Here is an 18,166-nt window from a genome sequence, read left to right on the forward strand (position 1 = left end):
GCCATATGTGCCTCAGTTTCTCCATCTGTACTAATAGCTACCTCATGCAACAGAAGTGTAGACTTACTGTGCAAGTGGGAACTTATGCCCTTGATAGTAGACAATTTATGTTAAGAAAAGTTACATATGATGAAAAAATCTCTCTTTGTTATAAAGTATAGGCTAGGTAAATCTTGAACTAGTTCCATATCAGTTATTCATCTAGCTGGGCCTAGAGAATACAATCTTAACAATCAGCATGGAGAAACACTTGCACACTGATGTAGTCTGGTGCAATGGCTTGTATCTTTCTGGGGTCAAATGTTACTGTTTTGTATGCTTAACATTTCATCTCTATATTGTTACAGTTATAAGCATTGGCCAGCCAAGGATAGACAATTCCTAAGCTGCTAATGGTGGTTTGAACTTTGCTCTCATCGTAATCATGTTTGGTCTTATCACAATTCCATTTTTTAAACAAATGGAAGTCATTTGGTATGGCTTTAATGAAGAAGGTGCAATGGAACAATTGGAACTTTGGGTAATCAGGACTGTGAAAAATCATTTTGTGGGACATTTCATGAAGTGACTGAAGCACCCTCCAGATTCACTATTCAAAATGTCTAGGTAGGTGTTGCAACTTGTTGAAGTCTCAGTGCAGCCATTTTGAAAAACTCCCTCAGTTATCTGAACATGCATGAGGGCCTGTTCCTGAAGCAAACCGAATAGTTAATAAACCCTTAGAATCTCCAAACTCTAACTGCATGATTAACATTATAATGCACATTGCAAAAATTGTCTCTAGGAACAGCAGACTTACCAAATAGTAGTTATTTCCAAATTTTATGTTTGTTATTTTATGTACTGATTTATTTGAATTTCACTTTTCCCCCAAAAACCTCAGGGCAATGTACGTTGTCCTCTCCCATTCCATCTCCCATATCTTTGCAATAATGTGATTTATTAAAGATCTCTCAGTGAGATTAATATATCTAAATTAGATTTAAAATTTGGGTAACCCCAGTTCAAGTTCATCTTTCAAATACTATGCCATGAGGTTTCCTGCCTGAGCAGGGGGTTGGATTAAATGACTTCCAAGGTCCTTTCCAACTTTATTATTATCAAAATATTAATGAGCAGAGAAAGATTCTAGGAAAGAAGAAGTCAGTTTCTCATATGCTTTATCCTTACCTACAGTATATATAAAACCACTGGATTTCAATGTAACCTGACAGGCAACCTATCTATAAGGAGATTGCATTGTTAAAGGTGAAGTACTTTTTAAAACCTTATTTCTAATTCCCATACTTATCTCCAACCGATATCTCACAGGAAATCCTGTACCATAAGCTTTTCAGCACTTCAACACAATATTAACACACACACACACACAAATACATACATAGACATAGACATACATACACACATCTATATATAATGCATATCCCCAACTCCACTATGTATTGCACTTTGCTAGGGGAAAATTCCAAAATTATTTGTGTAGCTTCTGTTTGTGAATATGCAAATTATTAATGCCTATTTTTTCATGTCAGGAAAAAAATGGACTTGTTATCAAGCTCTCTGAGGAAAATGCTGTATGTTGGCTAGAGAGAACTTTTCACATATACATCCTTCTTTACAAAACCTGGAATTTGTGGCATCGTAAGCTAACGAAACTCTGGCTTGTCACAATATCTTAAAGCTGGTATTTTGCATCATGATTGGGCACATAAGCTATCCATGTTTTCCAAAAGAATCTTTCATATTATTCCGTATCTATGAGCAAACTATTTTTTTTTTCTGTGAGGATAGAGCGTGGTCATCTTATAAAAGAGCAGAAATTTAGCACACTGTAACGTAAGTATAAGCATTATTTAAATGTTTGTATGCTCTCCAAATCTGAGATTAAATGTCTTTAATGGATATACTTTGATTGTTTATTGGTGCCGTCAACACGCGCACGCACACATGCCCACATGCACAAATTTGGTAGGCAAAGTTTTGAAGATTGTTGTGCACAGTTGCAGACTCTATATATTGATTGTGATTTGATACCTTCAAGAATAATTATAAATAAGTGATCTGTTTCTTCTTTTATATCTTGCCACATCTAATTATATGTAATGTGTGTATGGGGGGGAACAAGGATGCTTATCAAATTGACTCCTTTCAATCTGTATCTGCTGAAATTTAGAAGTGTAGATGGGCCAAAATCTACCTGCTGTAGTCATTATTGGCCTTCTATGAATCTTTTTTTCTCTCTTAATTGATTGGATGTGATTAGGTCTTATTGAAAGATTGCTCATGTGGAATAATTGTACACGCGTGATGTATTTCACAGGTTAGGTCCTGTGGTCTTGCATGCCCTGGTTTGGAATGCTGCCATTTTAGGTTGATGTTAGTTTAGGTACACATATCAAGTATTTTGCGTGGCAATGTATAGAGGAGGTTGGATTCTTGGTTTCTTCTCATTCAGTCTGGCATGATAAAATCCATTGGGGTTTCTGTCCCAATATGATGTTTGTTAAAATCTTGCTATAAAGGCAGTAGTACAGGAAGGTCTGTTTTTGTCCCAAGTTCATGTTACAAGTTTTGGTATGCTAAACACTCTGTGTTCTTCATTTTGTGATAGTGGTTAAGTGATGTGGAAGTTTGCCTTTTTGTTTGTACTCAAGCAACAAGTTAGGAAAAGAGTTGGTGAGTAATTTTATTTTTTAAAAAATGTTACAGCCCGTCACCTTTGGAGTTTAAAAATATTGACAGCAGTGACTGGTTTGTTTTACTATTGTGGATAAATCAACAAGTTACATTTGTGTAATTTATTGTATTTTGGGTTTTGTCAATGTATTATGTATATATCTTTATTGTGTTTTAATTTATTTTATGCCAGCGAACAAAATGTAAATTGAATAAGCTGATTTCCTTTTCTCTTTTTTCCCCTGAATGTATTAGGGGGGAAAGGTAAACCAAGGATGCCAAGCAGGCTTGGTTCAATGGCTAAGACTACCATTGTATTACAGTGTAATGCTATTCTAGGCCTTGTCTCAACATTAGAGCATACTTACTTGAATAAAAATGGTTAAACATTAATTGCACTATGATATTTTCATTTCTTTACTAAGTGTTCTTTAGAAACATTGAAAAACGTGCTGTTATAAGAATAAACCAATCATTTCTGTTTATAATGCTACAAAATACAAACCTAAATCTGGACAAGATTTGGACAAGATAACGCTTACGTCATTCTGATTTCTGTCAACATAGGTAACTTCTGAAAATTTTATTATTATAGTCACTAATCAGAATTTTATTTCACTGTAAACTTTATTATAGTCACTAATCAGAATTTTACCAGGTAATAGAACAATTAAACAGTTTGTATTCAAATATCTTTTTAAAAAATCATAAAATTTTAACTACATCATTGAGGCAACCAAGTCATTTTGGATTTTACAAAATAAAACAAACATTTGCCACATCAAAGGAAATGGAATCAGCCAAGTTCAACTGAAGTAGCTGTATGTAAAATAAATCACTACTGTCTAGTTACTTAGCCAAGTAGAGAATTAAGAAGCAGGCCCTCTCATTCTCGCAGCATAATCAGGACCAATGACTGTACAAATATGTGACTGGCATTGCAAATGACCATCTTAAAAGTCACCATATTTCTCTTTGGTCTTGTGGACATGTAAGGATTCTGAGTAAAAATGCTGTGGTTGAAAAGAAAATACAGTCAGATAAAAGGCAGCTGAGCTTGCAGGTTGTTGAGCAGCTGCAACTTAAAGCAAATTCTGTCCCAGCTGAATTTATCATGGCATTCCGCAAGCTGGCTGGCCCTATGTCTACCTGCTGCTGGTGTTGCAATAACTTTGCTACTAAATGCTCAGTGGATAGCATAATCCCATGAGGATCGGAGGCATTCCTAAAATTCCTCTCACTGGAAGAGAGCATGAGACATGCAAAATTGGATGTCAGCCTTATGAAGTAAACCAGACAGGAGACACCACTAAATGAGCTATTTCTACTTGATTGTAATATTACATTAACATTAAGTCTGAAAGAACATCTCTCCTTCAATGTCCTTTTTTTACAGCTCAGGAAACTAGGGAGAATCTCTTCTGAGCCTCTTGCCTCACCCACATTCCTGCTGGGTGTTCAGTTCCTGTTTATCTGACCGTTCTCTCGGCTGTGTGTCTTTGCCCTGTCTCCCAAGGACAAACCCACATACCATTACACTCATTTTCTGACTTCCAGACAGAAACACTGGATACTTCTGCTTGCACTGCCATCCTCCCACATTTTAATGTGTTGCTTTTTGTTCCCGGTTTTCTTGAACGGCAATGCTTTCAGCTACTTTAAACAGCTTAAGCAAAGGAAAACATGCCAGCTTTCACAAATACACATGCAAACAATACTTTTCAAGTAATATGACGGAGACATTTGTAGTTCCCCTCTTCTTGAGCTTGGCCCATCTCTTTATACTGTTCATGCTTTTCAGGCAGCACCAAGTCAAATTGTATGATGGGGGGGATAGATCTTTTTGAATCTGTCTTAATAAATTAACAACCACCACCAGAGGGTGCTCATAAGAATACAGAAACCATTTAATTCCCTAATTTAAATCCAGTTCAATCAGCAATAGTTTATTCTTTGAAAAACAAAAGCTTGTAAGAATTTGTGTATAACCAGATTAAGAAAGAAATAGCTCACATTTTTTTGTCTGACAGTTTATGCTAGTAAGAATATTGGTTCCCTTAATATCATATAAAATGGTGACAAACTTCATTCTATTTAAAGAAGAGAAAAAGTGCAAACTATTTTCAAGACACTGCCTAGTTTAAGAAAAACTCTTAATTCATCCTAGTACAGGTTTTTTTTTGTCTAATAATGCCTGTTGAGAAGATGAACAAATAAAGGTTTGTGGGCAATGCAACCTTCATAAAAATATTGGAACAATCACATACTACTGCATATTAGCATTGTGTACATAGTACATACAATCTTTATGTGTCATTTTATGTGAATTCTCTGAATTATGAGAGAAGAGGATATGCTTCTTTGGGGAAGATGCCTTACCATTTGCAATTCAGGGTGGGGTGGGTGTTAAAGAAAAGGTTTAGTCAATAAATTATAAGCAAAATCCCACAAAACATTTGTCATACAGTTAATGGGGGGGAGTCTTTGAGATAAGACTGGGTTGCTCCATTCCACCCCTGGGCTAATTAATTATGGTTGTATCTTTGGAAATTTTTTTTCCTCTTGTAGATGCCATACTGCATTTAACGCTGAGATTACATGTTTGAGCCATAAGTTACGCTGGAGTTATAACACTACTGGTATGATCCAGTGAAACCTAGAAAAGTGAAAATAGAAGCTACACCGGTTTTTACTTCCTGGAGATCATTCCCTGAGATTCTGGAAGACAGGTAAATCAGGAACAACCATTAGATGTAATACATTCCTTTTGGTGTAAGAAACAGAAGAGGCAATCATACTTAAATTAATATATGCTCAAAGGTTGGTACAATTAGAATTTATCATTATGAAATTTAATTATGAAGTTTACTCATTTTTTATTGAAGTTTTATTAATAATACAAAATTAAAAACACATTGGACATAGATATGACATCACTGGTTCCACACATCTTCCGTCACTTTACAGTAACATTAGTACTCATATAGACATATAGTTCTTCTTTTAAATATACATTTGTCTATAATCTATATTTTATTCTAACACTATACATTTGTCTTGGCTGCCCTCTTATTATCTATCCAATCATAAAATTGTTCCCAGATTTAATAGTACTCAGTTTCACTTTTATCCTTGAGTTCCAATGTGAGTCTATCCATTTCTGTGCTATTGAGGATTTTCAATAATATTTCCTCTTCGGTTGGAATATCTTTCTCTTTCCATTTTTGAGCGAAGGCTATTCGTGCCACCATTACTATATGCAGTAATAAATAACTTGTATCTTTCTTGTATTTTCTTTCTATAATTCCCAGTAGGAAAAATTCTGGTTTGGCCTCTATATCTATTAGCAGGATTTCTTACAGCCATTTCTTTAATAAATTCCAAAATTTTTGTGCCTGCATGCATTTCCACCACATATGGTAGTAATTCCCAATGGTCTCTCCACACTTCCAACATATTGGGATTTCCCCTTATTCATTCATGCTAATCTTATGGGAGGGAGGTGCCACCTATAAAACATCTTATATAGGTTTTCCTTATAGGAGGTTGCCAAAGTAGGTTTTTTTCCATAGACTTTGCCAGTTATCCAAATCAATATTGTGCCCAAAATATTTACTCCAAATTATCATTTCTTTCACCTGTTCCTCAATCATATCTTGTTGTAATAGATATCGATATAATTTACTTATGGTCTTGCCTTCCCTACTAAATAAAATTTTATCTAATTCTCAAGATTCTTGCTTTATGCCCTGTTCCCTTTTGTCTTTATTAAATTTGGATTGAATTTGAAGATACACTCACCATTCCAGTTCGATTCCTTCTTCATTTATTTATTTATTTATTTATTTATTTATGAGACTTATATACCGCTTTAAGTGCAAGCACTCTCTAAGCGGTGTACACCAGTAAGCAATGTATATATATATTTACATTGCCCCCAACAATCTGGGTCCTCATTTTACCTACCCCGAAATAATGGAAGGCTGAGTCAACCTTGAGCCGGTGAGATTTGAACCGCTGACCTGCTAAACACAGTCAGCTAAAGTGGGCTGCAGTACTGCACTCTAACTGCTGCACCACCTCGCCACCTTTAAATACTTTAAAGTATTTCTCGTTTTTAATTCTCCTTTCTCATTCAAAATGTCTTTATAGGTGGCAGCACCCCTCGTTTCATCAAATTTGGATGTATGAACATTTCTAATGTAGACACCCAACTGGGAATTTTCATATAATTATTACTTTTTATTTTTTTCCAAATATCCAATAATGCTCTCCTAATATAATGCTTCCGGAAGTACTGCTGGGCTAAATGTCTTTCTTCTCATAAAATAGCGTGCCACCCTGTCTGTAAATCATGACCCTCTAGTGCCAGTAATCTTGTATTTTTGAGATGCATCCACTCACTTAGCCAAACCAACGCCGCTGCTTGATAGTATTTTGTCCAGTCTGGTAGGTCAAATCCTCCTCTTTCTCTAGCGTCTTATAATAGTTTTAATCTAATTCTCGGTTGTTTCCCTTGCCATATGAATTTTGAAATAAGTCTGTCCAAATTTGTAAAAAAATTCTTTTTGAGCCAAATTGGTATACATTGAAATAGAAACAACATTTTCGGAAGAACATTCATTTTAATAGTGGCTATCCTACCCATTAAAGATAACCCCATTTTTCCAAATCAGACCTGATCTGCACCATTAATTTATCATAATTGTCTTCTTTAAGTGTGATGCATCTCGCTGTCAATTACAGGTCGATATCCCTACTAAACTTGGATTATAAAATCTTTATGACAATTATGGCAGATAGATTAAAGAAAATTCTAGAAAATTTTATTCATACTGATCAAAATGGTTTTCTTCCCGGACGGCATATAAGGAATAACATTAGGATTATTTTGGATACGATAGAATATTATGAAGTCCACAATGAGAAATAGATGGCGTTGATATTCATTGATGCGCAAAAAGCATTTGACAACGTCAAATGGGATTTCATACCAGAACAATTAAAATAGATGGATTTTGGGGGGAAATTTATAAAGATGTTCCAAACAATCTACTCTAGACAAGAGGCTAGAGTAGTGATAAATGGGGAAACAACAAAGAACTTTTTAATCCAGAAAGGCACAAGGCAAGGCTGACCGTTATCTCCACTGCTCTTTATTTTATCATTAGAGGCTTTAATTAGAATAATTTGAGAAGACAAACAAATCAAAGGTTTAAAAGTAAGAAAAGAAAGTTGTAAGGTACAGGCATTTGCGGACGACCTTGTACTTATTATTGAAGAGCCTGTACAATCTGGTCTCAGGCTGATGGAAGTGCTGGAGAACTACGGGGAAGTAGCAGGCCTGAAAATAAATAGGGATAAAACAAAAATGATAGTTAAAAATGACTGAAGAGCAAAAAAAAAAGGGAATTGGATGGAAAAATAAATATGCAGATCATGAAAAAATAAGATATTTGGAAGTTTACTCATTTTTAAAGCACTAGTAGAAAAGGGAATGAATGAACTTAAGAATTAATCCCATTGGGGTGGGGGGGACTGGTGTAACCTTTGGAATAGTACCCAGGAATAAATGCACTATTTTTATTTTTAAAAAATCCTCTTCATTCTGTCTCTTCCTCTCTCTATCAACAAACACACAGATAATGGGGTCAGTATTAGTTGCTCAATTAGAGATTAACAGCATAAAAGTACAAAAATATTCCTATAATACAGTTTCCCATCAATCCACAGCATTTAGATGAACAAATCATTTGACTTCAGACCTCCTTTACAGTTATTTCAATTTTTTTCTAGCTGAAGAGTAGAAAAATCTCTTCTATGCATCACAATATGGAAAAAAGAAATGTGAGGTGTGTGCCCATATGTTTGTTTTGGCAGTGATGTGTGTTTTCTCCTGTTAGGTGAGATTTTTTTTGGTCAATTTATCAGCTTTCTGCTTTTTAAGGTTCTACGTTGGTTTTTAATTACATGCCATCCAGTGTGTCAGGGCAGCTGTAGGTAGGTAGGCGGGCAGGCAGGCAGGCAGACGGCAAACAGGCAGGCAGGCAGGCAGACAGACAGACAATCATCTGGAGAGTCCTAGATTCCCCTTAAGTGGCTTAATTGTTTGCAAAAACTCTTAACTGTATCTCCTTTTGTTTTCTACATCTCCAAAGCCACATTATCTGCAATAATTTGATTCTAACTAGTGTAGCTCAAGACTCCTTCTAAATTGTGCCTTGCAAACAGTGGTTTGTATCCTGGTAAAAAATCCATCCAAAGCAACTTCCATATAATCCAAAAACAAAAAGCCTCTGCATGCAGTCTTATCGTGGATGGGGAGAGAAATAGAAAAAAAAAAAAACCTCTTAGTCTGCTGCCTATAATCATTAGCTGGAAAGGTAGAGGATGAAACTAATGTGCTAATACAAGTGACACCAAGGGAGTTATTAAATGTTTTGGATAGAAAAGATTTTCATTTTGTATTGCTCAGCTAAAAGATCTGCATAGCTCTGAAGCTTGTATTCCAGTCCTAGCCAAATGCAGCCAAGTAAGTAAAAAGCATGCATATCCTGCTCTATTTTGTCAACCATTTACTGAATAATCTGTGCATTTAACCAGCCAATCCTATGTTCGCTACAGCATTAGGACCATTGTTACTTTCCTCCCTTGCTATTGAATGATGCTTTCTGAGAGCAAACATCTGGGACTTGTCTCTTGATCCACTAATATGCTTGGAAAAACATTTAGCTAGCACTATTGATTCACAACCTTGACAGATCTATAGTTCAAGTAACTTCAGCATTTCCATGCTCCTTTGATGCATTTTCCAAATATTCGTCTTTTTATGAGCGCACAAATTTGCTACATGGAAGCATTTTGTAATAATCCAATATTTAAAGCTGTGATAATATCATTTGAACCAAATTATTTATCACCCTGCCTTCTTTAGCATGAAAATTTAAAGCTGACATTTCATCAAAGCTGCTGAAAATGCCTTCTTTCTGTTCTTATGGGACATCCGTGGCCAAATTCAGCCTAGTGCTCTGACTGGACCCCATTAGAAACATTCCAAATTGCTAAGGGTTTTCCTTTTCACAAGTAAAAAAATTCTCTTCTTAGAGCAGAGGGGAAGTTGATGTCGGTAGAAATTACTTGTTTCTCTTTCCTTAGCTACCGTATCAATTGCAATAGCAATGGAAAACCTCCTCAGTCTGTTAAAAGGTTCAGAATCGAATCTGAATCTTCTTCTCCCCTGTCACTCTTAAACATCAAACTAGTATTGAGGATCGCTTTCTTTTATTCTCCATTCTAACATGGGCTGTGGGCACATCTGTATAAGCTTCCAATAAAGGAGAATATTTGCAGATCAGGGTTGAAATAAGGGTGCTTGGTGCTCTTTGAGTTTGGTTGTAACATCCACACTGAAGATGTTATCTAGTTTGGGTAATGAAACGTCTGCAAGAAAACAAGCAAGTTCAGAGAGCACCACAGACCCCTCATTTCAACCCTCAGCTACAAACATTCTCCTTCTGAAAGCATGCAGATGGGAAATATTTGCCTGTATAAAGTTGCAGTATATATATATTTCAATTTAGAAAATATACCGTATTTTCCGGTGTATAAGACGACTTTCTAAGCATGCAAATCGGCTCCGAAGTCGGGGATCGTCTTCTACGCCGAGTCGTCTAATACGCCAGAAAATACGGTATTACTAGATTGGCATTTATATAGCCATTGGATATGCCAAAGCCAGGGCTATTACTTCTAATTGTCTTTGTTTCGTCTGTACTTAATGCATAGGCCCTTCAACTTAACCATAATACAACTAGTTGTAGTGCTTGAATAGCTGGTAGATACTACATAATTTATCAAGGAAGGTAACAGTTCACTATAAAGAAAGGTGACACTGCATTCATTTCAACCAAGCATTTCTTAATGCTACAAAAATAAATTTATATATTTGCAGATTGATTAGTGGATCAATCTTGTAAAAAAAAATTGGAACTTTGATATTATAAATGTTGACGACAGCAAGAATACTTTATGCACAAAAATGGAAGAACATTTGGATTCCTACAATGGATAAATGGCTATAAAAGTTGATGGAATTAACAGAGATGGCAGACATATTTTATTTCTCATGTATTATAGTAGAATTAATACAAAAAATTAAATTGGGTATGTTTAAAGATTTCTTCTGTTTCAAACAAATTTAAGAGACTGAACATTGATGTGCATTGGTTCTTTACTACTGTTTTTCTTTTACCTAAATACCCTTAGCACCTAATCTCCTGATTGCAGAATAAATAACAAGAGACATTTGCAGGATTCATTAAGAATGCAATTTCCTTTTAAATGAGAGGCAATCAATGCCATTATCAAATCCATTAACACAAGTATTTTAGCATTTTATCTGTGTTTTTATGTGTCCCACCTAAGATTTCCTTAGGGGATTTTTTTGTTGTTAATTTTATCAGGTTGTACATTTAAGTTGCTTGCTTGTGTTTTATTTGGGCAGGAGAGAAGGAAGGGCAATATTGTAGATTTATAGGAGATGGATGTGGCCTATTCAAGGGTGGGTTTACTTAGCTGACATTTATTGTTGTAGATAGTGTTATCCACTACAGTGGATTACCTAGAACAGAGGTCTCCAACCTTTTTGATTTGGCAGCCCAGAAAGGGAGGCAGTTGCCACGTGCACAAATGGGTCATGCCTGAGTACATGCGTGCATGCAAATGGCTGTGTGAGCGCATGCACACACGCAAACAGTTGCATGTGAACACATGCGCACATGCAAGCGGGGCTGCGCAGGGGTGATTGCTGCAAATGGGGCGGTGCTAGTACTGGTGGGATGCTCAGGATGGCACTATCGCTGGTGGGATGCTCGGGGCAGCACTAGTGCTTGTGGGACACTTGGGGTGGGGCGGCACTAGCGCCTGCGGGATGGGACACTCAGGTGTGGAGTAGTGCTAGTGCTCATGCCAGCAGGATGCTCGGGGTGGTGCTAGGACCGGTAGGACGCCCGGGGCAGTGCTAGCGCCGGTGGGATGATCAGGGCAGGGCGGTGCTAGCGGTGGCAGGATGCTCGGGGCAGCGCTAGTGCGTGTGTGGGGGGGTGAGTGCACACCCGTGTGCCTGTGCACTGGCCATCCCTTCACGCAGCCCGGTGGCCAAGCGGCTGCAGCCTGGTAGTGGGCCGCAGCCCACAGATTGGGGACCCCTGACATAGAAGATATGGTGGAATAGAAGTGGACACACTTGGAAATATAGGAGAAATGGTGCAGGGAAGTATAATTTTCCCTCTCTTAGTCTATTTTACTGTTCTTTCCAGGCCTAGTTGCTTAATGATCGCCAATCAGATTTGCCATTATATCCAGCCTATTGGATTTAGGTCAAAGCTAAAGTTAATAAGATCTGTTGTTTTCTTAACTACCCAGGACAATTCTGATTTCCTTCCTTTCTCTTTTAGTATGATTTCCCAACAGAGAGGTTGCCCATATAGTGTTCATAAGCATGATCTCCCCCTGATCCTTAATGCATGCTCTTTTGCCCTTATTTCACCCTAGTTTTAATGCAGAGATGGTAATTTAGCAGCAAAATTGATTGAGTTCTGCTTATAATTCTTGATCACCTTGGCAGTTTTGAAGAGAATGTGACAGCAAAGTATTTTCAAAATCTATTTTTCTCCCTTTATAATGCAAGGGGATCTGAGGTGTTTGTTGAAAGAAGTAGCTTTTAAAGTACAATGGGATCTCATTCTGTCTTAGATTGCCATTAAAAGGAGAATGCTGCTTTTGCCTTACCTAATATATTGGCAGATGTTAATCTACCTTTATTTCTGCCCAGAATATTCTGCTTTCTTCCTGTTTCCAGCTGTGTAATTGCACTTAAGAACCTCTTGGGTTTGTTAGTTTGTTTGAAGGAACTTCTTAAGGGAAAGGGTATAATTCAAAGGTATCTTTACTAACTGAGACAATCTTTTTTCTTTTGATAGTAGGCACTATTGCTTTTTGTTAATTCTTGTTGTCTGATGCTTGGTGAAGCTGCATTCAAAGCTGTCTTTCATTTTCTATTTTGACCCCAATCAATTCAGCATCGCCACGATACATAGAACTTCTATTATTTTCTGTTTATAACAATGGATGCTAAACCAAATTACTCCTCATTCATCTATAAAGGAGAAAAAAGGTTATTATAGTGCATGATGATTTAGGCAAAATAGGTATTCTGGGTTAGTGTTCACTTCACCACCAAGGGGCAGTTATTTGATACTTAGACATTTATGTTCTTGTGCCAGTGTGGTTGGTGTTCACGTTATACTAGTTGCAGAAGTCACTATAAAGGAGAGACTTCTAAATGTGGGGAAAACTTTTAAATTATGTTTTAAAATCAGGTGTGGGTTGGCTATTTCATGGTGTGACTGAGTGTAATTAAGGGCTGCGAGTGGATTTAAGATTTCATCTGAAGGACAAAACACTGTTATTATAGATGAAAACAGACGTGTGTCTCTCTCTGTGTGTATTCATCTGGCATTATGGCTGGTGTATGATGTCATCATAATCAGTGTATTTGAAAGCTCCATCTGTGTTGCTGCCACTTCATCATTATGTTGCATTGTGTGCTGTTTTTGTTCTTCAACTGGCTGGCGTTTCCTTACTCCTCATGAATTATTCAACTTAAGGGGCTATTCTTACCATTAGCAGCAATCTTGAATCCTCCTGACATGTTTTCCAAATATGTTATGGGAAGCAGTCCCACCAGTGAAACATTTTCATGCTTTTTAAGATGAGTTTAAAACCACGGTGGTTATATTATTTCTAGGGCCCTGTCAGCTTGTTGATAAAAGGGTATCATTTTGGAGAAGGTCTTTTAGGAGACATTAAGAGAGTGTCACCTTGGATGTATTGCTGTTATCCCTATTGTCGTCAGCCAGGGTACAGCATGTCAGACATAAATATGAGTATTCCCTTGTAGCTAATAGATTGTTAGTGGTAGGAGGATAAGTAATGATGTATTCTGAATGATGCAGCCCTACGCAGCTTGCACCCTAAAACATTTATCATAAGCTGCTATGTGAAATTAATCTGAATACAATATAATAGATTTCAGTGTAACGCCATTTTCTTTTTTCCTTCTGCTTTGGCTTCCAGAACTGATTTATTGACTAATCTTATATACTGTCACACTCCATAAGACTCTCCAAAGCTTACAATATCTAAAAATACATGAAAAATCAATAAAATGGACTACTACCAAAACCATCTAAATGGTATCAACCTCTTAGGATGTATCTTTCTCATCACATGGGACAACTAGATTGATTCTGTTCCCTAAGGTGGTAATTTTTGCCAGTGACTGTAATCTTGCACAAATCAATGTTTTTCTCTTTGGTGTATTTTACAGGCAGGAAGAAAGATTATAGGGGCTGACTCTGCCTTGCTTTTGCCATCTCACATAGCTGATAATTTGGAGACGTCCCCAAGTTCTTAAAATTACAGTGATTTAGATTGGCTAGGCTTGGGGAAGAAAAGAGTTGAATGTGGAAATAGCAGTCAAGGTCTTGCTTGCAAAACAAAGGGAAAAATATTTGCATGTGGTTATGAATTGGGAAACCATGATCTCTAGTGCTATCTTAGACACAAAGCCATGTCGGTGACCTCCAACCCTGTTACTGTCTCTCAGCCTTAGGAAGCGGCATTTCTGAAAATCTTATCAAGAGAGTTGCAGGGACTGGCCCAGGCATTCACCAGGTTCAACACTGACTCAGGGGCACACCATCCCCCCACACAAATACAAAAGGTTATAGTAACAATAAAACACACTAAGGAAGTTTGCCTCTGTAAAGTGGCAGCCAGCGCAATGTGTGACCTTAGTTAGCCAAAATGGCACATTGTTAAAAGATATGTGCAATTTCTCTAATCAGAACCACAATTTTTTTAGATACAGCTCTTAGCAGAGAAAGGGACATTTCCAAAGGAACTCTGGTTTTGATGGCTGCCTAGTTATTTGTTTTCCTTTGCTCCACTCTGATCTTATGGATGAAATTGCTCATATAGATTGCTGAACGGTGAATAATATACACCAAACTCCACATTTTGGTTTAACTACTTACGTACAGCTATTTAAAGATTGGTTTAACTACTTATGTACAGCTATTTAAATAATACATACTATTATTAGTATGTATTATGTATTCCATTATATTATATATTCCACTGAAATGCCATGTAAGAGGAGATGGTACCGGAGACAGAGCAATGTTAAGCCCAGATACATCTCTATCTTGACAGGAATAAATAATTAGCTTTGAATAAATGGTAAAACTTCAATCAGTGTCTAAACAGATGGATTGCAGACTTGCAAGTCTAGAAACTGGCAAATCTGAGGTGCATGAGGAAACTGAGGACTATGGAAGCCAAACCTATTAGCATTTAACAAAGATTTGGAAGTAGTGAAAAGAATTATTATTTCTCATGAAGCCAGAATTAAATCTTTAGAAGTAAAAGAACAGTTTCATGATGGATTGAATGCAAATTCTAAATTATATTTAGAGTTCATAGGCAACTCACATAAGGTGACCAACTTTTTTACAACAAAAAGGAGGACACGAATAAATTGAAGAAAAAAATATCGTGAATAAAAGAAACATTGTATTTATTGCAACAATAATACAGAATACACTATAATACGATAAATGCATAATAAAAACCATTTGTAACAATAACATTTTATATTGTAATTATGCTTACATGCCTATTAATTATTTAAATGAGTACTTTTCCATTGAATGAATATTTTTTGTCAATGTATCATCTTCTAACAATATATTGGAAATATCTGAACAAGAAATATCCTTCATATTGAATTTTATGGCAAGTGCTGCAGCTAGAGTATCAACATTCAATCTCGATTTCTCACTTGTCCAAAAATCTACACGGCTGGATTGTGCGGGGGTGGGCAGCGGAGGCAGGTGTTGTGAGCCAGGTGCTCCAGGACAGCCATGTAGGTGCGCAGGGTGAGGTGGTGGCAGCGCAGGTCAGCACTGCGTAGACCAGCAGCTGGCGCAGCCCATGGAAGGTCAACTGCCCACCACGCCCCCGCCCATAGCCGCCCCGCCAGAACCGCTGCCCTGCCATGGAGAGCCGGCCCTACGGCTCGCAAAGCACCAGCCGAGCCAGCTCTGGCCCTGCAGCTGCCCCGCCAGCACCACCGCCCACCCTGCACATCCCCGTAGAGCCGGCCCCACGGCTCGCAAAGGCAAAGCACCAGCTGCGCCAGTTCTGGCCCTGCAGCCACCCCCCCCCAGCTGCCCCCCAGCACCACCGCCCACCCTGCACATCTCCGTAGAGCCAGCCACGCAGCTTGCAAAGCCAAAGCACCAGCCGTGCCGGCTTCGGCCCTGCAGCCACCCCCCAAGCTGTCCCCCAGCACCACCGCTCACCCTGCACATCCCCGTAGAGCTGGCCCCGTGGCTTGCAAAGGCAAAGCACCAGCCGTGCTGGCTCCGGCCCTGCAGCTGCTCCCCCAGCTGCCCCCCAGCACCACCGCCCGCCCTATGCATCCCCGTAGAGCCGGCCCCATGGCTTGCGAAGGCAAAGCACCAGCCGCACCGGCTCTGGCCCTGCAGCCGCCCACTCCAGCTGTCCCCCAGCACCACCGCCCACCCTGCACATCCCCGTAGAACCGGCCCCGTGGCTCGCAAAGTCAAAGCACCAGCTGCCCCGGCTCTGGCCCTGCAGCTGCCCTCCCAGCCGCCCCCCAGTATCACTGCCCACCCTGTGCATCCCCGTAGAGCCGGCCCCGCAGCTCGCAAAGCACCAGCCGTCCTGGCTCCGGCCCTGCAGCCACTCCCCAGCCGCCCCCCAGCACCACTGCCTACCCTATGCATCCCTGTGTAGAACCGAACAGGGAAGATCAAGAGAAACTTACCATTCTCCATTCTCCTCCAGCTATATGCAGAACTAAGTAGGAGATGTGTAGTTGGGTAGCAGTGAGGGGTGCAAAGTTCCTGCAACTTGCACGTGCAAAGTTTGCCGCCTGGGTGTTTTGGCGCACTCAGCAGCAATTCCTATTGGCTTTTGAAAGCCAATGGGGGAGTAGCACAGCTCAGGCAAAAGTTGAAAAAAAAATATCAAAAAATGGTTCCGGAACGCCTTCTGAGCATTCTATGAGGAAAAGAAAGCCCTGCAGATAAGTCTTCAAATATAGAAAAAGAGGACATTTAGGAGGACATTTTCGAGGGAGGACAGAACTCACAAAAGGAGGACTGTCCTCCCAAAAGGAGGACGGTTGGTCACCTTAACTCACAGAAAGATTTAATGAATGGGTTTACAGCAGCAGAAGCCTCTGTTAATATTTATGGAAGAATATATGAATGGAATCTTTTCATTGCCAACTGATTTTAAAATTTAAATTTGAGATACCGGATGGTTACAGATTAAGAGCGAAATGCAATTTTTAACAGCTATATTTAAATTAGAGGTGCTATATTCAGAACAACTGGAGTACTCTTTGAAATGCAGCAATCACTTAATCAGAACTACTGGAAATCAGGAAAGAAATATGGGAACTTATAGGCTCACCAGCTCACCAGATATTGCCCAATATGTTGGGCAATATCTGTCAAATTTCTGGGCTGCCTAACGCCGAGAAAACTTAGACTTCACAAGATTAAAAAGACAATGGTTTTATATATTAAAAAACCACACATCATATTATATAAGAGCACAGCAGTTGTTTAAGGCAACATAACATAATGTAATTCCATATTACCCCTCCACCTACCAGAGGCCTGTCTGAAACATCCTAACCTGAGGCCTGGAGAATTAGAATTGGAATTAGAATTACAGAGCTGGAAGGGACCTTGGAGATCTTCTAGTCCAGGAGTGTCAAATTGCTGGCCCACGGGCTGGATGCATCATGGCAAAACAGCGCCCACCCCATTGCCGGCAATGGAAAAACATTTGTGATACGTCGCGACATGACACATGACGTTGCAAGTTTGACACTCCTGCTCTAGTCCAACCCCCTGCTGGCTGTCCAATCACTTCTTTAAAACTTGCAATGTTGGAGCATTCACAACTTCTGGGGGCAGGTTGTTCCACTGATTAATTGTTCTAACTGTCAGGAAAGTTCTCCTTAGTTCTAGGTTGCTTCTCTCTTTGGTTAGGTTCCATCGATTGCTTCTTGTCTTGCCTTCAGGTGCTTTGGAGAATAGCTTGACTCCTCTTCTTTGTGGCAACCCCTGAGATATTGGAACACTGCTACCATGTCCCCCCTTATCCTTCTCTTCATTAAACTAGACAGAAACCATTCTTTATATGTTTTAACCTCCAGTCCTCTGATCATCTTTGTTGCTCTTCTCTGCACTCTTTCTAGAGTCTCAACATCTTTTTTACATCGTGGTGTCCAAAATTGGATGCAGTATTCCAAGTGTGGCCTTACCAAGGCATTGTAAAGAGGTATTAACACTTCATGTGATCTTGATTCTATCCCTCTGTTAAT

At 38.8% G+C, this 18,166-nt stretch overlaps 1 protein-coding gene across 3 annotated transcripts in view; it reads left to right on the forward strand.

Annotated features, from left to right (window-relative positions):
* Positions 1 to 3,069, forward strand: part of MAP3K9 (mitogen-activated protein kinase kinase kinase 9) — a 48,853-nt gene extending 45,784 nt beyond the window's left edge. For 2 of the 3 annotated variants that reach the window (XM_039334232.1, XM_039334261.1), the window contains exon 12: positions 348 to 3,069. The gene's annotated coding sequence lies outside the window, so the exon portion shown is untranslated. The remainder of the gene's footprint in view (positions 1 to 347) is intronic. The other variant, XR_005555615.1, reaches the window with a different exon arrangement.
* The last annotated feature ends 15,097 nt before the right edge of the window (positions 3,070 to 18,166 follow it).

The sequence above is a fragment of the Crotalus tigris genome, unplaced genomic scaffold (genome assembly GCF_016545835.1).
Source record: "Crotalus tigris isolate CLP2741 ecotype Arizona unplaced genomic scaffold, ASM1654583v1 scf7180000017545.3456711, whole genome shotgun sequence".
In the NCBI taxonomy this organism is placed as follows: domain Eukaryota; kingdom Metazoa; phylum Chordata; class Lepidosauria; order Squamata; family Viperidae; genus Crotalus; species Crotalus tigris.